Raw genomic sequence first — 18937 nt, 5'->3', positions numbered from 1 at the left:
GTTTGGGGTTCGGTACCTTGCTCAAGCATCCTGGCAGTGCACAGGAGTTGACTGGCACCTCTTCAGCTACAGTCCACCACCATACTTTGTCCGTACGGGTACTTGAACGCCTAACCCTCCGTTCCCAACCCAACTCCCTAGTCTGACTACTACCGACCCCCATGATTTAGTTTGGTTGAGTTCATTTTAAGTCTGAACATGGTGCCTGAAAAAGCCCAAGCTGACATTGAACACTAATTTTGTCCAACAGAGAATCTGAAATCCAAAGCTATCATTTACTGTCACAGATTACAAAAAAAAGTATTTACTTTATTTAAAAATATTTAGTTATTTTGGAAATGACCAAAAGTGATTATCTTAACATCGATCTCAAAAAGTTAAAATGGAGTCACTGCCATTCTCCTGGCATCCATAGCAAGTTACACCTAAAACACCTCTGCGCTGCCTGTAAACCAGACGGAGCTAAATAGCCGCGAGGCTGCGCTGCAATCCTCTATTTTCATTCATCCTGCAGGGATCTCATGTTTCAACACGGTTTCAACGGTTGGCTTGTCTTCTGTGTTCATGCCTCTGATCCAACACTGACTCCACTGTCCCACTGTCCACACCATGACAAAAACTATGTTAGCCAAAAAAAAAGACAAAGTTTTGTTACTTTTTATTAGTCTTATCCGCAACGTTCCGCCTCTGTTGCCGCCTGAAAATCTCCTATTCACTCATTTAGGTCAAAATTGCCCGTGGCTTTCTTTGTCTTGGCGTTCGACCTCTGGTGGATTTCTGAGGACTATGGTTACCTGGTCCTCAGATCTCTGCAGGGTAATCAGCAGCTAGCTAAATTCTGTCCAATCTGAGTTTTCTGTTGACGACTAAAACTACTTCTGAACGTACACATGTTCCATCAAACAACTTCCTTCCTGAGACTATTTAGCAGAGGCACTCTTGGAGGAAGGTCTGGCAAAGAAGACTTGTTTTTATAGACACCAAAGAGATTGCAAGCACCAGTGTTCATCTAGGTGTGCTTTCTGCTGTTTATTATCTCCTGTCAAATTCTTGTAAAGATATATGCTTCAGTTTACAGGCACACATAATATACAGGTTCTGTAATATTTTGTCCATCCATTTATTCAAAGTCATAGTTCGAACTTATGTAACGTTAGTTGTATGAGCTACTTCTCCATAGTCAGAGTTTTAGCTACAGTAATGGGGGGTCGGCACGCCCAGTTTGGAGAAGCAGGCAGGCGTGATTGACAATCAATATCAGTTTAAGTTGTAGTATAGAAATAGAATATTTTCAGCCCTTTACCTGCTGTCAGACAGCTCTTTACGACGGTGAACTGAAGCTGTTATCTCTGCTCTCTTCAAGGCCACCACTCCTTTGATAATATGGTAAGTCTGACAGCAAGGTAACGAAAGATTTTACGTTCACTTAAACTAATGATTTTTTTATGTTTAAAATGTGTTTAGCTGCTGCCCCCGTCAACAGCAGGACATAGCTTCTGTGTCAGTACTCTTGGCCTGCTTCGCCAAACTGGGGGCGTGCCGACCCCCCCCCCATCACTATAGCTAACACAACCTGACTATGGAATAGTCTCATACACATCGAACATCTGAAGTATCCTCATTAAGGAAAGATTAAATATTCGTAGTATAACGAATACAGATCAACAGCAGCACAAACGGCAGCACACACCTCTGGAAACTAACATTACAACTGCATAAAGGAAGATGTACTGCAGGACTGTGTATCAGACTGGTTAGTTTTAGGTGTACCTAATAATGTTGTAGTTATGGGGTGATGAGGAGAGACCCATTGCAGAGAGGAGGAGGCAGGAACAGGTGTACAGCAGTTTATTGAGATTGGAACAAACAAAAAACAACCCACCAAGCTGACATGATCAGACAGACAGGAAACCAGACTATCAACATAAAACAAGAGGACAACAGACACTTACCGTGGGAACAGACCAAGAAACAACACAAGAGCAAGACAGGAAAGATAACCCCAGTAAAAACCCCAAACAATAACAGTACCCCCCCCACCAAAGACAGATACCAATTCAAAACAAACCCATAAAGAACAAAAAACAACCCTGAGGGCGACAGACACTGGGAGAGGGGGACCAGGGATCGGGGCACAGGAGGCAGGAACCAGGGATCCAGGACACAGGAAGCAGGGAACAAGGACACGAGGAGCCAGGACGACGGGACAGGAAGGAGGAGCCACAAAGGGAACAGGCCAGGGAGCAGGAAGTGAACAAATCAGGGAACAAAAGAGAAAAGAGAGGGACTGAAAAGAGGGAGCAAGAGAGGGACAAGGAAGTAGGGAGCAGAGAGGGACTGGGAAGGAGAAGAGGGACTGGGAAGGAGGGAGCAAAGAGGGCCAAGGAAGGAGGAGCGAGAGGGACTGGGAAGGGAAGAAGGAGGGAGCGAGAAGGACCAAGGATGAACAAGAGAAAAGATAAACGTGACAAGAGAAAGACAACGAGAGAGGAGGGGAGACGAAAGAGGTGTTGAGGGTGAGGAGACGAAGTAAGAGACAGGACGAAAGAGATACAAGGCAAAGAGAAGAACAAGGCGGAAAGAGGAGCAATACAATGGGAGACAAAACAAAGAGACAGAGAGCAGACAAGGAGAGGCATAGGGGAAAAGGCACGGGCGATACAGGGCAGAGCATGTGTAAAGGGCACAAGAAAAGAGCACTAGAAAGACCAGGGAAAGGCACGAGGCAAGCTAGGCATAGACCGGAGACAAGCAGAAACCGGGGAGAGGGACGAGAGAAAGGAGCGAGGGAATTATGGCAGGGACCCAGAGGAGCCCGAAAGACATAGAGGCTAGCGACCGAGGCAGAGAAGAAGTCCGAGGGGCACACGAGAGCCAGCAGACGGACACAGAGCACAGGCGGAGACAAGCAGAGGACACACTGAGAGAGGGAGCTAAACAGAGACGGAGAGATGACAAACACAGAGAGCCGGACAGGCAAAGAGAGCAAGAGAAAGACCACAGTGACCGAAGGGAGACACTCAGAGAGCAAGCCGACAAAGAGAAAAAGAGACAGAGCATCATTATACACGCGAGGAGAGACAGACAGACACAGGGACAAAAGAGACGAAGCATGGAAACAAGTAAAGGGATGGGGCAGGACGGAAGACAAGTGAGAACCGAGGACAGTGAACGAGTAAGGGAGCACGGAGAAGGGGGCAAAAAACAAGAAATTGAGATGGACTGGAAAAAACGGAAGCCCAGGGAGAGTCCACCCACACAAACAAACAGAAAAAGGGAGAGATAGGGACGACAGGGGACACACAGAGAGTTCTGAGAGTAGGGCGAGAGAAAAGACGAGGGAGAAGACGAGACACCAGAAAGCCAGACAACCAAAAGGATAGCGAGACAGACAGAACGGGGACTGAAAGAAACCAAAGCAGAGGTGGAATACGTAAAGAGACGACAGAAGAGAGACGAGTCGAGACGAGATGGGGCGCACGAGGAGCACGAGGAAGCCCACGGGGGGGGGGCGCACAAGGGACACGGGAAAGCCCCACGGGGGGGGTGGGCGCGCGCGAGGAGCTCACTAGGAACGGGACGGCATAGACCGGACAGGTTGGGACGCGACGGAATGGAGACAGATGGGTCAGGTTCAGGGACAATTTTGATGTGATGGACGGAGACGATGTGACTATAGGCGGATTGGGTCTAGGGAATATTTAGACGGGGCAGCCACAGGGAAGGGAGGAAAACGGGGACAGGAACGGAGACAATGACAGAGACGGTGACCGGGACAGGACAAACCACTGGGACTGAGACAAGCACGGGACAGACAGGCACAGGATATCACGGGGACAGGGACACAAACAGGCGTATAGACGGGGATAGGAACAAAGACACGGACACGACAGAGACAGGACGGACACAAGACTAGGAGACTAGAACTAAGGGGGCTACCATATGAGGAACTGGGGTTCCTGAGGGCCTGGACTAAGTCCGGACCGGAGGAAGCCAGGGGACTGGGCCCCAGGGGACCCCCAGAACGGGACCAGGGGGACCCAGGTGCCAATGCCAGGGAGGGCAGAGGCCCAGACCCGGCTGGGGTCGGGGCGCTGACTGCCGGCCGAGGGCCACAAAGGTGGCCGTCGGCCAGGGGCCAGGGGAGGACTCATCAGTGGCAACATCCCCGGGAATCCGTCCCTCATTGGCTCCGAGGGGACCAAACTCCGCGTCCACCTGTTCCCACCGCACCATCATGAGGTCCATGTCTCCGTGGTTCCACCTCGGCATGGGCGGAAGCGGCGGACATGAGATCCGCCAATGTCAAACGTGCAGGAGCGTGTCAAATCTGTACTCTGCTGGGTCCTGTTGGCTTTGGTCGTTCTGTTATGGGGTGATGAGGAGAGGACCCAATTGCAGAGATGGGAGAGGCAGGAACAGGTGTACACTCCTTTATTGAAGTTTGGAACGAACAAAACACAACCAGAAAAAACACGACCAACGGGGTCCAGGGAACAGCAGAGGAAACAGACAGACGCAAGGCAGGAACTACAGGGAATACTGGGAGCAGAGACGGGAAGGCGCAACAGACGGCTCATCAACAACGTGGAAACAGGCTGCATGCATGTGACAGAAAAACCGACAAAGCACAAGACAAAAGGAACACAGAGGTTAAGTACAAGAGGTAATAGGTATGGGGGAACAAGTGAGACTTCAAGTGAACACATTAGGGTGGGGCAGGACAATCAGACAAGCACAACGCAAAGCTGACAGATCAGACAAGACAGGAAACCCGACTATCACATAACAAGAACAGGACAACAGACACTTACCGGGGAACGACCAAGAAAGTAACACAAGGAGCAAGACAGGAAAGATAACAAATTGTAGTAAGATTAGGTGTACTACTTTACTGTTACTATTTAGGGTGCACGGACACAAAACTCACGGTTCGGATCCGATCATCGTTTTGAGTCATAGATTGGGGTAAATTTGGATCAGCACAAAAAATTGGGGAATTTAAATGATTATAAAATGCAATAACAATAATTTCTTCTTTCACCATAAATTGCTGTTAAGACACAAACAATGGAAAAGGGTATTTATCATAACTTTTGAATGCACCACAAGATTATTAAGAAGTTAAAATCCAGGACAGAATTTTCAAATGCTTGTACACATTTTTTGTGTTGCCAAAAGATAAGACGATCACCAAATCCGGTTGCTATTCTGTCTGTTAGATACCAGATGTTAACATGCGACGTTCACGTGAACAGAAAATTGCGTCGTTGCCTGTATCTTTTCACTGAAACCCTCTATAAGATTTATCAGCCTACTTTAGTACAGCGCAGTACAACATTTATTCACACTATTATTATGGTTAAATTGACTGCGGTTCACATGCATTCTGAACCCTGCACTATGGTCCATTACCCCACTAGATACACTTGTCAGTTGGTCTTTTTAAGGGAAAGTAAAGGTAAAATAAGGGCTTGGGTTTAGTCTGATAGTGTACAGAAAGGAGCAGACCATGTGAATTACACCCAGGGTCATTTTTTGTGTGAAAAGTGTTAAAAAGCGCATTTATCTTAAAGGCATTATGCGAAAGACTTGCCCATGGTTAGCACTGTGGCCTCCACTGCAAGAAGGTATTGGGTCAACCCTGGTGATCCCTGCCTTTTTGTGTGGAGTTTGCATGTTCTCCCCGTGGTGTGTGCGTGGGTATTCCCACTACTAAAACATATTCCCTCCCTCTCTACCAGCAATGTGTGATGAGCGTCTGGCGTCTTAAGGCTGGCGTGCGTCACCCAGGTGTGGTGACACATTGTGTCTGTTAGAGAGTAGTTCATAACAATGTTAAACTCCTATAAAATTATCTTATCAATTATGACCTACTACAATGTGTGTCTCTCTGCAGAGAACCTGCCCTCTGCCTCTGCTTTCTTATCTTGCTGTGTTTTAAGACGTTTTATGGGCGTCACCCTCTATAAAGGCATGTCTATATATGTCCAGATAATGGTGAAAAACTCTCAAGATGACATGATAGTGTCTTAACGTACTTTTTGCACTATTTATGTTCTTGACTGTACAGTACTTTGCTTTATTGTTTATTCTCTCTTAATTTGTTCGTTGTTTAATGTATGTACTAATATACACCAGGCATATCCCTTGCAACTGCAAACAGTCCAGAGTCACAAATTTAAAGGGAATAAAACACACAAAGCAGAAAATGCTAGGCATTTTACTACTTTTACTACTTGTATCTGTTAAATGTCCCCATAGAAACCTCCAATGCTGTTACTTAGTGCTTGTTCAGCATGGCTTTATCTTTACAGGATTTTTCATTTAAATCACTCATTGCACAATATTTCTTGAGTCTGTTGTTGTGATTCTTTGCTGTGTCTTTGCGTACTGTCAGTGAAACCTGAGTCATGCTTGCAGAGCAGACACGCCCTTGCTGATAACTCAAAGTAAACACAGGTCATTTTCTGTAGACTGGCAAGTACTACTACATAAAGCAGGTATTTTAAAAAACACCCGGCTCCCTCTGCTCCACCTACAGCCTGTAGTTTTATTTTGCAAAAGAACAACGCTCCCTGGTCAGATGCACCAATCAGGCTAGGGGGGGGTGTCTCACTGCGTGTCAATCGTTGCTCTGCATCATCATGCATTCATTCTCCCTCGTGGGGGAGGGCTTAGGAGATTGTTTGGGCTTCAGCAAAAGGGTTTGAGGGACTGAGAAGTTGTCAATGTTCAAATTTTTGGCTAAGTCCTGGATCTTCCTGATCCCACCTACAGCATCTTTAAGTAAAAATCTTCTGCCTCCTCCCTTACTGTATGTATATATATATATATATGTTTATATATAATAATAATACATTTTATTTAAGCACCTTTTTTCGGCACTCAGGACGCCGCACAGGGTATTCATATAATAAAAACAGCAAAACTAATACTAATACAACAAAACACAGAAAAGGCAGAGCAATAGACATTAAGTGGAATAGGCAGTTTTAAACAGATGTTTTTGTTTTGATATAGTAAAGCATTAGGTTGTTAATGCATTAATGTCTAAGTTCATGCTGTTTTTCTTAGGGTGAAGCAAACTTTTAACTATGTTAGACATTGATGATTTTCTTGATAATTCATTTATTGTTTTATTTTGCTAAATGTAGGAAAATATCTTCACATTTCAGAAGCTGAAATCTTAAAATGATTCAGCCATTTTGCGCGAAACACATTTAGCTCAAATTGTTGCTGTTGGATAGTTTATATTTACCACAAAGCATTGTGTCCTCAGTGTTCTTTGTATGTTTTCTCATACACATCTTAATCTTGTAAAGTAACTACAGCTGCGTATTGGAGTAGAAGTATAAAGTACATGAATTGGAATTACTTAAAGATACCTAACATGTGTGTGTACTTATGTCATTCTGGTACTACGTAGTAGTAGTCTGACATCATGCACACAGCGGGCTCCAGGTTGTGGCTGAACATGCGTTGTTGTTCTAACTGACTGAACCAGTTAGTTTAACTGTTGTTTGTAATGTTACTTTCTTTTCTCTGCGATGTGTCAGCTTACAATGTGCAAAATGTGATCTATGTTGTGTGGTGTTTACCTACCACACTGTTTTGCTATGTACGATGGGCTTCGCATGTCTGTTTTCACACGTAACACAGCTCCTCCCTTTTGTTCACTTGCATTCTTTCATGAACTCTCATTTATTGATTTACTCTCCCGTGCGGCTTTGTTTCATCTGTTTTTTGTGTAAATGTCTGATCATCCATTTATCCCACACCCTTCCTCATCCCTCTCGTCTGTGTGTCTCCTCTGCCCTCTGTGCAGGTGGTACTATGGGAATATAAACCGTGTGAAAGCTGAGAAGCTGCTGCTGGCTTCCCAGAACAAAGATGGCTCCTTCCTAGTTCGCACTCGTGAGAGTCACAGTGACGAGTACACAATCTCTGGTAAGTGTACCACCGTCCATCCACAACCGTGACCTCTCCCCACTCGTCATGTCTCATAATTTATAAACCCTTCTTCCAATCATGCCTTGCCACTTCAAATATATAAAGTTTATTTAGTTTTTTTTCCAACCTGGACCCTTTTTTCCCATGCATTGGTGTCTAAGTGACAATGTAACCCTATAGAGGAAGCGCACCGTAATTTCCATCCACTAAATTTTGGCCACTGACACTCAGATTATTATTCATGTCAGACAACATTATGGAAAGGATCCGTACAGAGAAAGCCCATTTTGTTAAAGAATGAGATCCTTTGTGTTGTGATGTTTTAATTTTTAATTATTATTTTTTTTGTTCACATGAAAAAATTCAAAATCACCCTTTAAGTTGCAGTGCTTTGAGCTCTCGGCCATCGTACCATATTTCAGTGGAAATCCACTCACTTAATTTCTTTCTTCACCTCCTCTCTGTTTCTTTTCCACCTTCCTTGTCCTCCATCCATCACCCCTCCGTCTCACTTCCCTTCTGTCTTTCAGGGTCTCCAGTCACTGTCAACCTTAATCTCCTGCATTCGATTTTCTCTCCTGCTCCCACTACAGGGGGCAGTGGGTTACACAACGGGCCTCAGGCAGCCTTTTCAAAGCTCGCCAGTGCAGAAATGGCTGTTATAGTTTTAAACTTGTACGTTTGTTGTTGTTGTTTTTTTTCCACCATTTTGTAATTGGACGTGTAACGTTAAATTAAAGATGAATTCTAGTTTTTTTTTCAACCTGGCCCTATCTTCCTCTATTTTTGTGTCTAACAACTTATAAGCACCGCAATCATTGAACTTGGTACAGTATTAAGCGGGGCAATATCATTGTCAGTTTGGTCTGCTAAAAGTTGTGGTATTGCCATCGAAAGGCTCAGATTAATATTCTAAGTGTCGATAACATTATGGTAAGGATCATTACAGAGATGACTTTTTTAAAACCTATTTAAGACCTTTCTGTTTACCAGAAACAGCTCTGAAGTTGCTAGCGCTAAACCCTTCAGACTCCATTTAAAAAGCAATACTTTTAGAGTTCATAGAGCCAATGTATTTTTACATGTAAATCTGTAAACTGTGTTTATGTCACAACAAACTAGAGCTGGTAGATTGGAAAGTATGAAGATGACCCAAATGTCTTTTCATAGTTTTGTATCGTTTCTGTTGACTTGAATGACGTGTATTTTCAACGCTAAAATACTCTTTATTTACATGGAGTCTGGTGGGTTTAGCTTACGCATTTTGACGGATGTTTTTATGTTTACAGAAGCTCTCACTCTTTAACAGAAAGATCGCAATTTAGTTAAGGATGTGTGGAAAATATGTGATACATGATAACATTGTTGACTATTGTGATAACGATTTACTTCGATAAATTAACAGATATTAAAATGTACTCAGTTCTGCATTTCTGCTGCTTTCAGTGTTCTTCTACAATAGAAGAAATCACTTGTTTAAGTTAAACAACTAAAAGGAATCCTTTCAAACAATCTTTATTGAACAAATTGAACATTGAATTGACGTTAACAGGCACCACTAAAAAAGTTACCCTTTAAAGTGGAGTTTTCTACTGACTATCTTTCACTAACAAAAATCTCGTAGTGTCTAGTACGATATTTTGCAGCCTTTTGCATATTTCTAATATGAATATAGTGCAGCCCTAGTGTCCATGCATGCAACAATATAAACACTGAATTAGACAAGACTTGCAGTTTATTCTTTCATCTTCACTTCTCAAGAAATATAATTGACACATGATGTTTTGTTTTGTTGTACGTTCTTTTAGGTGTTGGAAGGAGTATTTTTGAACATAGGAGGGAGCCGGCTAGCTGTTGTTCCCTGATTGAATACTTAATGCTAAGCTAAGCTAACACCACTGTCTCCAGCTGTGTTCTCAAGGGATAGTAGATATTTTAAAGTGTGGTTGTATGAGCTATAGTCAGTGTGTTATTACAGTAGGTGTTTCTCCGTCATGAAGGGCTATCCACAGCAAGGTAAAGTGGTTAAAATTCTAATGTAGCATCCACTTAAACTGTATAGATGTTTTAGGTGCCTCCATCCACAGCAAACTATCTCATTAATACATAAACATGAAATTGATTTTGTCATCCAACTTTTAAACGAAATCTCCAAAATGTTTGTACTCCTCCTTAGCAAAGGCAATCCCTTGCTTGACATATTTGGAAAAAAACAGCCCGAACATGGCAGCTGAGTAAGCTGGCAGATCACATTTGTAATGATTTTGTTTTGTTTTCCGTAATTAAATTTAAGCTTTTTTCTTAAAAAGGTTTTGTATACAGTAGCGTTTAGTGTCTTGTCTTGCGTTGCAGTGACTACATTTGGAAGCCTAAGCCACGGCCAATCCTTTTATGGTCCTCCTAGACTTGGGACTTAAAGCCATTGTTATTTCTCTCTCTCCTCAGCATCACCTCCAGTCCTTTCCTCTCTTCTCTCACTCTGTCCCCTTTTTTTCTTTTCACCCTCTGGCTACACCATCCTCTACGTCTGAATTTTCCCTCTCCATCCCTCCGTCCACTTCCTTCTCTATCGAATCCTTCCTTTCTACCCTTCCCCCCCTTCTTCAAGGTCTCATAGGTCCCAGGGAGAAAATGTTACATGAGAAAAGTATATGCTCAATTTCCCTCTGATAGTCATCCTGAACCATCATGAGTCCTCATACTCTGTATGAGTGTGCATACAGAACAACCTTCAATTACTCTGTTTTATGAACACAATTACACACATTCCTCACCACCATTGTCTTGTTCTCTGAGTCTATGAAATATAGTTAATGCTTTCCTGTGAGGACCAAACTCATGTTATTCTGGCTGCATGTTGCAGTCACTATCTGATTGAACTTATGCTAATGCGGTGAGTTGGACAGTTCCCTTCAGAGCATTCATCTCAGTGTCATCAGTCAGCTTTTGTACGGTGGCCGACAGGAGGCAACAAAAAAAACACATGCAAAAACATCTTAATTAATTAATTTGAGAACACATGCGCAAAGCGAGGTTTGCAAGAACCTTAGCTTGCTAACTCATGTGACCCCAAATATTTTGCTCTTTGTCCTCTTACAGCCCGGAATGAGGGGAAAGTGTACCACTTCGGATCCAGCGCTCCATCATCGGGGCATACTTTGTCTCAGATAAGATCTCCTTTGCCACGCTGGGAGAGCTGATCTCCTACTACCAGAAAAACCCTCGCAGCCTGATGCTGCTGGAGGAGCCCTGCTCCCAGCAGTAGGACACAAAGGGACACACAAACACAATGGTTAGTTCTGGGACATTTTCCGGGGGGCTTTGTCCCCAAAAGGTCCCAGATCGGAAGGTCATACTTTCTGAAAGTACAGGAACCTTTGGGGTAGGGTTTGGAATCACCATCGGTCATTCGTCAAACTCACAGCACATATACTATATAGACTATACAATGTTGAAATATGTCTTATTATAAAATGACTTTTGTATGTATCTTTTGACATTCTATACTCAACTTTTTATCACTTTTTATGACGTACTTTACATGACTTTTATCACATTCGTACTTGACTATTTTATACTTTTTTTCAACCATACTAGACTATGAATTTTTCTATTTTTATGAACAAAATTCTTGAGTCAGGAAGACTCTTTTTTAGGACACAAGTCTAAATAGTCATTAAACATCTCGTAAAAAGTCATATAGAGTATTACGAATAGTTACATCGTATAACGTCAAAAAGTCATGGTATAGTAGGTTTAACATTTTGAAATAAAATTACATTTGCAAAATGGGGACCCTGGTATTCATTTTAATATTTTCTCTGCTCCTTACCAATACATGTAAAATAGTACTCAACCTACACCTGCTGCTGTACACTGTACAAGCGCAGGTAGCAGCCAATGAGACTCCCCACTGTTCCAGTATCTCTTTTAATAGAGCAGCTTTTGTCTCTGCAGTGGTAATCTGAAACAAAGTGGCAACAAAGAGCCTGATCTATCTTTCTATTGTTTCTCTGCAGCAGCCATTAATGAGCGCTTGTCTTCTGCTTTATAGTGCAGAAGTATATAATCAAGAGGCAAACATATATTTGGAGTGTATTAACCAGAAGAAGAATATTTGAACAGTTTCAGAATTAATCACTGGCAGTGCTGTAATTGCACACGCTATCTCTGCACTGCAGCTTACATCAACCCCAGCGTGCTGTATCTTTATTCATGGCTCATCATTTTGAGCCCCAGCGGAGACACACACAAACTTCATAACCGCAGAAATGTGTATATCATTTTTTTTTAGTCTTAACACCACTCCAAAGACCTTCTACATATTACAGACCATTCACCATTCACACCATTCATACACTGTGGCCGAGGCTGCCGTACAAGGTGCTACCTGCTCATCAGATACACACTCACACAATCTACACACCTGATCATTAGATACTCACTCACACACATCTACACTTCTGCTCATCAGATACACCTCACACACATCTACACACCTGATCATCAGATACACACTCACGCACCTTTCCACTCCGATGAAGCAGTTGAGCTCTGTTGTTTCCGCCGCCAGCCATCTTGTCAGTCAAAAGAATCAATCTCTGAATGCAAATGAACGACCTCGGAGGAAATATCATTCTTATATGAGCTCCTTTTTCAACTACAAGGTCAGTGACAAACAACACATTATCTCTGCGTTTATATGGAACTGAGCGTTAGGAGCTCTCCATCTTTACTCTCCTCTCTCGACTATTTTTGACTGGCAAGATGGACGGGACAGAAAACCAAAAGCTACAATGAAACCTTTCTTTTGTAAACTCTGTGAACACAACACATGTTCCTCGATGCCTGAGATCGGTGTAGAGACCCTGGTGAGGCTAGGTCATGTGTAGAGACCCTGTGATGCTGAGTTCATGTGTAGAGACCCTGGTGATGCTGAATCATGTGTAGACCTGAGATGCTGAGGGTTCATGTGTAGAGTGATCAGATCATGTGTAGAGACTCGGTGATTGAGTCATGTGTAGAGACCCTGGTGATGCTGAGTTCATGTGAGAGACCCTGGTGTGCTGAGATCATGTGTAGAGACCCTGGGTGATGCTGAGGTCATATTGAGGTCAGTGTAGATACTCTGGTGATGCGGAGATCTGTTGTAGAGACCCTGGTGTGATGAGATCATGTGTAGAACCCTGTTTGCTGAGTCATGTTAAGACCCTGGTGGACTTAGAGCACGCTCATGTTGTGTCAAGCCTTCTTAGTGATTATAAATTAGATTTTGATGCTATCATAGTAGCGCCCCTAGCTCTCCTGTCAACTTTGACCCAAAAAGGAAAATACGTCAATCTTGAAAGTGCCGCTTTCGTCCTATTATGCTTTGAGTTGTGTCGTGTACCGACATCATCGAGCCACGCCCCCCATGGGCCTGGACAGGAATGGACAGCTCGTCGGTTCACTAAAAAGATGCTTACGTCGGCTTTGCGCTGTGCTGCGCAAGTGCAAGGTTAAGTGGAACTTTTTTCCCTTACCGTTTTAGCACCTCCACACCTCCGCTTGGACACAGCGGTCTCCAGCGAGAGAGAAAGGCGTTACTTGGAACACTATCACTCTTTCCTTTCTTGTGGACACTACTGGTGCTGCATCATTAATGTTATTGTCCTGTGGAACGGCAATGTTATGTAGGATTTATGAATTACGTTAGCAACAGAGATTAATCACTAGATGCTATTTTATGTGTGAGCTAATATTGTGCACTGCAAGAGTTATGTTTCTGTTTATGGAATGCGTTATTCAGTGCAAATATAACTGAGAATGTAGTTTAATCTCAGTAATGATGGTATATTAGGTTATAACTGTCGCTTTTTTAAACGTTCCTCTGTACTGTCTTTTACGCAGATCACGGAGTCTGATTGAATGTAGACTTTACGCACCGTAGTTTAGTGAAAGTGGGTCAAGTGACATTTAACGTATGTCTGATGGTTCTATGTTAACTGTTAGCCAATTGTAGAAAAGATTAGTAATAAAAAGTGCTTAACTAATTTGAGACCAGCAACTCCCATCGTGTTCTGCGAGGTAAAATGACTGTTTTTGTCAAAGGAGTCTGGTGGATTAGAGCAGACAACAGCTTCAGTTCCCCGTCGAAAGAGCTCTCCAAGGTTTTAAAGGGCTGAAAACTCTAAATATAGCATCCACTTAAACGGATATAGATGTTTTTAGTGTGTAAAATGTGTTGATTTGGTGCCCCCGTCCACACAGGACATTACTTAGCTTCTGTGTGGGTACTCCTGCCTGCTTCTCCAAACTGGGGCGTGCATCCCCCCATCTACTGTAGCTAACACACTGACTATGGAGAAGTAGCTCGTACAATCACTTTCAAAACATCTGAACTGTCCCTTTAACATGTTAAAGTCATGAAGTTGTCATGAGTTTGTTGTGTTTTCAGTTTGAATACCGATATTCTGTTTTAAAAAAAGGCTCACTTTTTTTAGTGAAGACCAAATTAAAGTTTTTCTCTCATGATTTATTTCCAGCTCACAGTCCGCGCCTTGCAGATTCACTGGCTTAACCACCTCTGACAGCTAATCACTCAGTCGCTCAAACACAAGATAAATCTGCTTTTAGAAGATGAAACCACATTTTAATTTATGCTACACCAGTAAAAAGTCCTACAAAACTCTTGATCACTTTTATTGACTTTGCACAACATTTGTTTTCTGGAATGATGTAGCCAAAGACATGGTCATAAAACTGACATATCTGATTATTCTGTTTAGCTTTTACTTTCTAAAAGCAGATTAATCCTGCTGTTTAAATGCCTAATAATCTCCCAGTGGACTGTGTGAAAGCCTGAGTGGTTACATTTATCAAACTTAAGCTATTAGGGAGATTATGTCATGCATAATTATAAATCAGGCAGGCAGCATTTTAATTAAATGGGAATAAAACAATTGGCCTGCCCTTTTTGTTGAAACAGTAATGTGATGGGAAACTTGCTCAAGACTGAAAATGGAAGTAAAAAATTGACATGGTATTTTCTGCATGAAGTAGACTGAATGCAACAGACTTAATGTCCTTTGCTCTGGACACCATAGAGCTTTTATATAAAATCAAGTTGATTTGTGTGTCTTATTTATACATGAACGATGGCTAATTGTTATTATTCCAGATGTTTCGGTGTCCCAGAGACTTGTATTTGTGCGGAGTGAGGAGGTATTTTAAAACTGACCAATCCAGGGCAGCCCGCTCTAAACGATTAGTTGACTAACCGGTCGTTTTGGTCTTAGTCTTAGTCTAAGATTTCTTTTAGTCATTCTTTATGCTTTTCTATCTGAATGACTTATTTCCATGAAACTCATGAGCACATACTGTATGTGATAAACACCAAGGGCGTGGGGTCTGGGGGTCCTCCCCAAACATTTGGGGCATCAAATATGTATCAATACAAATGTTTGGTGATTTAAAATCCAATATGGGCGGCTGTGGCTCAGTGGTAGAGCGGTTGGGTTCAATCCCCGGTACGGCAGCCTCGCCACAGTTGTTGAAGGTGTGTGTGAATGGTGATATTCCTGTAAGACTAGAAAGTGCTATATAAATACAGCACATTTACATATATCAGCCAATGTATACAGCCCATGGGCCCACCACCTGTGTGAGGAACCAATGGGGGTCGGGTGCGTTGCCGTATGGGGGGCAGCGAAGTTCAGGCCAGACTGGGGACTCGTGTGGGGGAAGGAGCCGACTTGTGCGGGAGGTTAGCGCTACCAGTTAGATCTGGTGGGGCTCCCCTCTACGCAGTCTTGGAACCCTGGAACCCGTACTCGTTTGGACTCTGTCCTACTCTGAGTTGCCGCGGGTGCAGAGGTGGGTAGGAGTAGCCAAAAATTTTACTCAAGTAAAAGACTGTTATTTCAGAATATATACTCAAGTAAAGTAAAAGTATCACGAAATAATTACTTGAGTAAGAGTAAAAAGTACTTGATGAAAAACTACTCAAGTAGTGAGTAACTGTTGAGGAACATCTGATTATTTCTTAACACAAGCATCAGTCAGACAGACAAAAATACAAAATAATCATATTTAGGCAAACTATTGTTCATCAATCAATAAAATAAATTAAAATTAATTTATTAATTACAAAATAGCTTAATTGTAGGACTTGTCACATTAAATTAGGATGGATACTGCATGTGCAAACATACTGTATGTAACCTAAAGACAACATCCACCTATCCACAGCAAAAACTAAAACTACCGCTACTTTTCCTCAGGTCAGATGTTGAGTTTTGTTGAATGCTCACATGTCCGTTTGATTTGGTCGACAGAAGAACGCCGCATGATGTAGCTGCTGTTTCGCACTTTTCCAAGTGTAACCATGCTTTCACATGAGGCCGGGGGGTTCCTCCACGTCTGTGTTGCCTTGGCGACATTCTTTGTTTTGCTACGACTGTAGGCTAACGTCCCCCCATAATATATACATCTTAGGGTCCCCGCGCTGAGAACGAGTATGGTCCCCTGACTGCACAACCCGTTTGATTGGTGGAACACAGTCACGTGGTAGAGCCTTAGCGAAGACTCTCTCTGTCAAAATAAACCATTAAATGAGACGTACGCTGGGGTAAAAACAATGACGCGTCGAATACCAAAGAGGTAAAAGAAAGTAACGAGCTCCTTGTACCCTAATATAGTGGAGTAAGAGTACAGTTTCTTCTTCACTAATCTACTCAAGTACAAGTAAAAGTATAGTGATTTAAAACTACTCCTAGAAGTAAAAAATTTTCAAACTTACTCAAGTAAATGTAACGGAGAAATGTACTCGTTACTACCCACCTCTGCCCGGTGTGGGGATACTCACAGCCCCCGCTGAGTGCCGCTAAGTTGGTTTCACCCAGGGTGATGGGGGGGGGACTCTGACGTTGTTTGTGCATATGCACCAAACAGGACCTTGAATGAGTCCTGTTGGGGCTCACCATCTGGTTGTGAGTTTGGGTCAGGGGTGGGAAGACTCTGGACAGACCTGGTAAGCCCAAATCCATAGTGCGGGTAAATTGGGAACGTCTGAGGAGCCCCTGTCGACGAACTTTCACTCACACCCTCCGTCTGAGCTTTCTTGCATCCCTGGAGGCTGGGGGCATTGAACCTGAAGAAATGTTCAAAGTTTCCATTGCTGAAGCTGCGGCGGCGAGCTGTGGTCTTAGGGTCTTAGGTGCCTCACGGGCGTAACCCACGAACACCCTGGTGGACACCGTTGGTCAGGGAAGCCGTCCGACTAAGAAGGAGTCTTTCCGGGATATGTTATCCCGGAGGACTCCGAGACAGGTACTGACGGTATTGACGGGCTGCAGCCTCTGCCGTGACAGAGCAAAGCCGGTGTTGGAGAAAGTTCGGGGAAGACATGAAGAAGTTTCTGAAAAACCGTTCTCCACCTCAGGAGGTGTGAAGCGGGGAATCATCCAAGCTGTATACATAAGGATGGGACGTTGTTGACCTCAACTGGGAGGTAATAGAGCGGTGGAAGGAGCACTTTGAGAACTCCTAATCCAGCTGCATGCCCTCTGTGGTAGAGGCAGAGCTGGAGGATGATGGGGATTGTCGTCAATTTCCCTGTGTAAGTCGCTGAGGTATCAAACAACCCCACAGCGGCAAAGCCCCAGGGATTGATGAGATCTGTCCAGAATTGCTGAAAGCTCTGGGTTGTGGTGGGCTGCGCTTGGCTGACACCCTCTTTAACTTGCGTGGAAGTCGGGACGGTGCCTAGGAGTGGCGACCGGGGTGGGGGTTCCCCTCTCCAAAAGGGGACCAGAGTGTATGTGCCAATTACAGGGTATCACACTTCTCAGCCTCCCTGGTAATTCTACTCCAAGGTGCTGGAAGGAGGGTTTGGCCGATAGTCAAACCTCGGATTGAGAGGAACAATGCAGATTCCGTCCTGGCTGTGGAACAACGATCAGATCTTCACTCTCGCAAAGATCTTGGAGAGGGCCTGGGAGTATGCCCAACCAGTTACATGTGTTTGTGGATCTGGAGAAGGCGTATGACCGGTCCCCCGGAGAATTGTGGAGGTGCTGCGGAGTATGGGGTAAGGGGTCCCTTCTCAGGGCCATCCAATCTCTGTATGACCAAAGCGAGATCTGTGTCCGGGTTCTCGGCAGTAGTCGGTCTCGTTCCAGGTGAGGGTTGGCCTCCGCCAGGGCTGCGCTTTGTCACCAATCCTGTTTTATAGTATTTATGGACAGGATATCGAGGCGTAGTCGGGGCCGGGAGGGGTTGCAGTTCGGTGGGCTTGGCATCTCATCGCTGCTTTTTGCAGATGATTTGGTCCTGGGGGCGTCATTGGTCTGTGACCTTCAGCACTCACTGGATCGGTTTTCAGCCGAGTGTGAAGCGGCTGGGATGAGGATCAGCACCTCTAAATCTGAGGTCATGGTTCTCAGCAGGAAACCGATGGAGTGCTTTCTTCAGGTAGGGAGTGAGTCCTTACCCCAAGTGAAGGAGTTTAAGTACCTTGGGGTCTTGTTCGCGAGTGAGGGGACCATGGAGCGTGAGATTGGTCGGAGAATCGGAGCAGCTGGTGCGGTATAACATTCCGTTTATCGCACCGTTGTGACGAAAAGAGAGCTGAGTCAGAAGGCAAAGTTCTCGATCTAGCGGGCAATTTTCGTTCCTACCCTCACCTATGGTCATGAAGGCTGGGTCATGACCGAAAGAACGAGATCAAGGGTACAAGCGGCCAAAATGGGTTTCCTCAGGAAAGTGGCTGGCGTCTCCCTTAGAGATAGGGTGAGAAGCTCAGTCATCTGAGAGGAGCTCGGAGTAGAGCCGCTGCTCCTTCGCGTCGAAAAGGACCCAGTTGAGGTGGTTCGGGCATCTGGTAAGGCTGCCTCCTGGACGCCTCCCTAGGGAGGTGTTCCAGGCACGTCCAGCTGGGAGGATGCCTCGGGGACGACCCAGGACTAGATGGAGAGATTATATCTCCAACCTGGCCTGGGAACGC

General features: G+C 44.1%; 1 protein-coding gene and 1 long non-coding RNA gene across 2 annotated transcripts in view; both read left to right on the top strand.

Moving 5' to 3' along the window:
* LOC116670093 (uncharacterized) overlaps positions 1-1373 on the top strand; it is a 20269-nt gene extending 18896 nt beyond the window's left edge. The window contains exon 3 of the long non-coding RNA XR_004326943.1: positions 1279-1373. This is a non-coding gene — a long non-coding RNA (uncharacterized LOC116670093). The remainder of the gene's footprint in view (positions 1-1278) is intronic.
* Positions 1-18937, top strand: part of LOC116670090 (tyrosine-protein kinase SRK3-like) — an 89980-nt gene that overhangs the window by 52275 nt on the left and 18768 nt on the right. The window lies entirely within an intron of this gene.

This window comes from Etheostoma spectabile, chromosome 20 (genome assembly GCF_008692095.1).
Source record: "Etheostoma spectabile isolate EspeVRDwgs_2016 chromosome 20, UIUC_Espe_1.0, whole genome shotgun sequence".
NCBI lineage: Eukaryota > Metazoa > Chordata > Actinopteri > Perciformes > Percidae > Etheostoma > Etheostoma spectabile.
Note: the sequence above shows the minus strand (reverse complement) of the source record. Positions and strands in the feature narration are given on the sequence as shown.